Below are 3,627 nucleotides of genomic sequence, written 5' to 3' on the forward strand. Positions count from 1 at the left end.
CAATATTGGACTAATCTTAATAATTCTCAACAATGCTATCAATGGAGATAGTTTTTCTTGCTTATGAACTCATGATCTTTCTCATAACTAGCCAATATTGGACTAATCTTAATAATTCTCAACAATCCTCCCCTTGAACAAAGTACACCATAAAGTCACACTTGAGGCCTCCTTCTTTATATCTCTCGGACAGCCTCACCTTAATCGAGGTTCAACTCCTTCTCTGGAGCCTTCGATTCGACACTTGAATCACCTTTGATTACACCTTTGAAGCTCACAACTTATTTGTTTGATACTTAAAGATTCTATTGGCATGCTAAGTTAAGAGCATGACTCTGATACCATGTTAGAAACCACGAACCTCACCAATGGTATGATATTGTCCACCTTGAGCATAAGCTCGCACGACTTTGCTTTTGGCTTCTGTAAAAGGTCTCAAGAGCATGAGGATTCATTTTGAACTACGAGGACATTCTAACCGATGCTGTGAATGCAACAAACTATTTGATCAATAGAAGGTCATCAGTACCTTTGGAGTTCAAGTTGCCAAAAGACGTAAGGACAGAAAAAGAACTCAAGTACTCTCACTTGAGAAGAGAGACAAGCTTGATGTAAATTTTTATTCTGACATTCTTAGGTACACATTGCTTGATGTAAACTTTTATTCTGACATGCTTAGGTACACATTTTCAGATGACAAGACCAAGATGAGATATTGTAATGTAACTTTGGATGAAAGTATCTAACAATATCTTGTACAAGGACAAAGAATGAAAAATGTTACTAGACTACAAAGAAAGTTTCATTTGAGCTTAAGTTGCAGAAAAAATCACCCAGTTATGTTATAATAGAAACTATAGAAATTTCTGAAACTNTTTCAGATGACAAGACCAAGATGAGATATTGTAATGTAACTTTGGATGAAAGTATCTAACAATATCTTGTACAAGGACAAAGAATGAAAAATGTTACTAGACTACAAAGAAAGTTTCATTTGAGCTTAAGTTGCAGAAAAAAATCACCCAGTTATGTTATAATAGAAACTATAGAAATTCCTGAAACAGTTGTTGAAGAACTAGAGGGGGAATAAATGACACTTGAGTATGTACTGAGGAGATTATCTAGAACTATTAGAGAACCAAATANTTCTGAAACTATAGAAATTCCTGAAACTGTTGTTGAAGAACTAGAGGTGGAATAAATGATACTTGAGTATGTACTGAGGAGATTATCTAGAACTATCAGAGAACCAAATAGATATTCATCTTCATTCCACTATATGTTGTTGACTGATCAACGAGAACTAGAGTCCTTTGATGAGGCCCTATAAATAGAGAATTCAACGAGGCGAGAGCAAGCGATGGATGATGAGATAAGCTCACTTGAAAGGAATAATACGTGGGTGTTAAAAATCAAGGCCTAAAAATCAAGGCCTAACTAGATGTTAAAAGGGTTTAAGGTTCGATTAGTAGTTAAAGAATATTCACAAAAGAAAAACATTTGATTATAATGAAATCTTTTTTCCTGTTTTGAAGTTAATTATTTATCCAAATTTGGTTGAGTATGGTTGCATTGGAGAATTTACCCATCGAGCAAATGGATGTAAAAATAACATTTTTACATGTAAGTCTAGATAAGGAGATTTATATGTAGCAACTTCAAGGGTTTACAGTTCCAAGCAAGAAACACATGGTGTGTAAGTTCAATAAGAGCTTGTGTGGATTGAAACAAGCACCAAGACAGTGGTACAAGAAGTTTGATTCCTCCATGTGCAAAAGTGGTTTCCACGAGAGTAAAAAGAATCCGATATTTATGTTCGTCATGATATCATGCGGGCTGTTCTTTTATGTGGCGTCCAGTGACATGTAATACGTTGTGTCCGACAAAGTTAGGCCCAAAGAGTACGTATATGCGCCTTCTTGGTGAGCCCATGTGCACGTACGTGGGCCGTGTGTGGAGAAGTACCATACATCTACCCCTGCTCGGATATGAAAATAGCATAAGGTTATGTAATGTTTACAAAAGATAGGTCTCACTCATGTCTTGCATGTTATTGCATATCTGACCACAACAATGGAGTGACATATTAAGTATTTCATAAAATATTGAAGCCAAGCCAAGTGCGTCCTAAATTTTTTAGGTAATAAAGCTCCTATAAAACGATGACCAGTGAATGCTGGAAAAGCTATGAAAGTTAGAACACCCTCAATAAGACAATGAAATGTTTTGAGTTTTAAATGATAGGTTGAATTGAATTTCTATTTATAGTTGTGTTTTTCTCAAAATTTATTTATGTTTAAAACTTTGTTGAATTTGATGTTCCAAACTATTCTATGAACTTATTTTTGAATCTATGCATTAAATTCATAAGCATGCATAGTTGATGCTTCTAATTTTAAGTTAGGAAAATTAGTGGCGTGAAGTTGTTATTTCAAATATTACATTTTATTCTTTTCTTCATAAGACTTGTTATTTTATTTCAATCTTGATTTTGGTTTCAATATAGTAACTTAAATATCAAAGTTGGAGGTAGGACGAGCCAACCAACTAAGCATAACACTTTTAGGAAAATGGGATAGGACCCGTACATCGAGATTGTTTTAGTAAAGTCTTCAAGTAAGAGACTTTCCGATTAAAATTATGCCGTTTTGTTTTTCTGAAATACAATTGGATGTGTATACTATTATATGAACGTTTGTTGTTTCTTGTTTTTTTTTTCATAGATATTAGACCTGAAAAATATATGTTTTTGGGGTTGGATGTGTGCATATTTTTAGTATTTAATGTAGTAAATGTGGTAGGGGTTATACGCGACGTATATTAGATAACTAGCCACTAACAGTCACATGAGGTAATTGCTAAAAATTATTTTTGTGGTAAAGGTTACACGTTGTGTGTATCAGATAGCAAGCCACTAACGACTTTACTGAAAGGAGTATCCCGATAATGATTTTATTGAAATGTCTTTTAGCATATTTTCATGTCTTTTAAATTATAAACTTTTACGTGTTAAGTGACGTCTCCAAACACTACGTATGCTTAAAGTTGGGTCAATACTCTTTATATTCAACAAATTCTCTCACTTTTCCTAGAAAAAATAAGATGTAAGCTCCCATGACCCGGAGCCTACTAACATTGCAAAGTTAGGGGCATGGCTCTAGTACCACTTGTTCTGGACATTGACACTCCATATATTTTCATAATGGTATGATATCAGCAAAAATAAGCGTAAACTCTTATGATTTTATTTTAATTATTTTCGTGAAGGGCCTCATAATTCTTGTAACTCGATTCAAGTATTTTTTTTTTAAATTGATATATTTTTAAATTTTATTATTTGTCATGATTGACGTGAATTTAATGGTATTAGAAAATTTTTTAACTATTAATTCATAAATTATTTCTATTAATTTATAATTCAATTGGAATATATATTTTGAAAAATTATATTCCAAATGGTTAAAAAAAATTAAAATTGTTGGAGAATAAATAAAAAAAATACATATGTATTAATGACTCCGTGGCCCAATGGATAAGGCGCTGGTCTACGAAACAAGAGACTCTGGGTTCGATCCCCTGTGTAGTTGGTATGTGACATTATAAAACATCTAACTATTTATATTTAAA

This window comes from Cucurbita pepo, chromosome LG06, assembly GCF_002806865.2.
Source record: "Cucurbita pepo subsp. pepo cultivar mu-cu-16 chromosome LG06, ASM280686v2, whole genome shotgun sequence".
In the NCBI taxonomy this organism is placed as follows: Eukaryota; Viridiplantae; Streptophyta; class Magnoliopsida; order Cucurbitales; family Cucurbitaceae; genus Cucurbita; species Cucurbita pepo.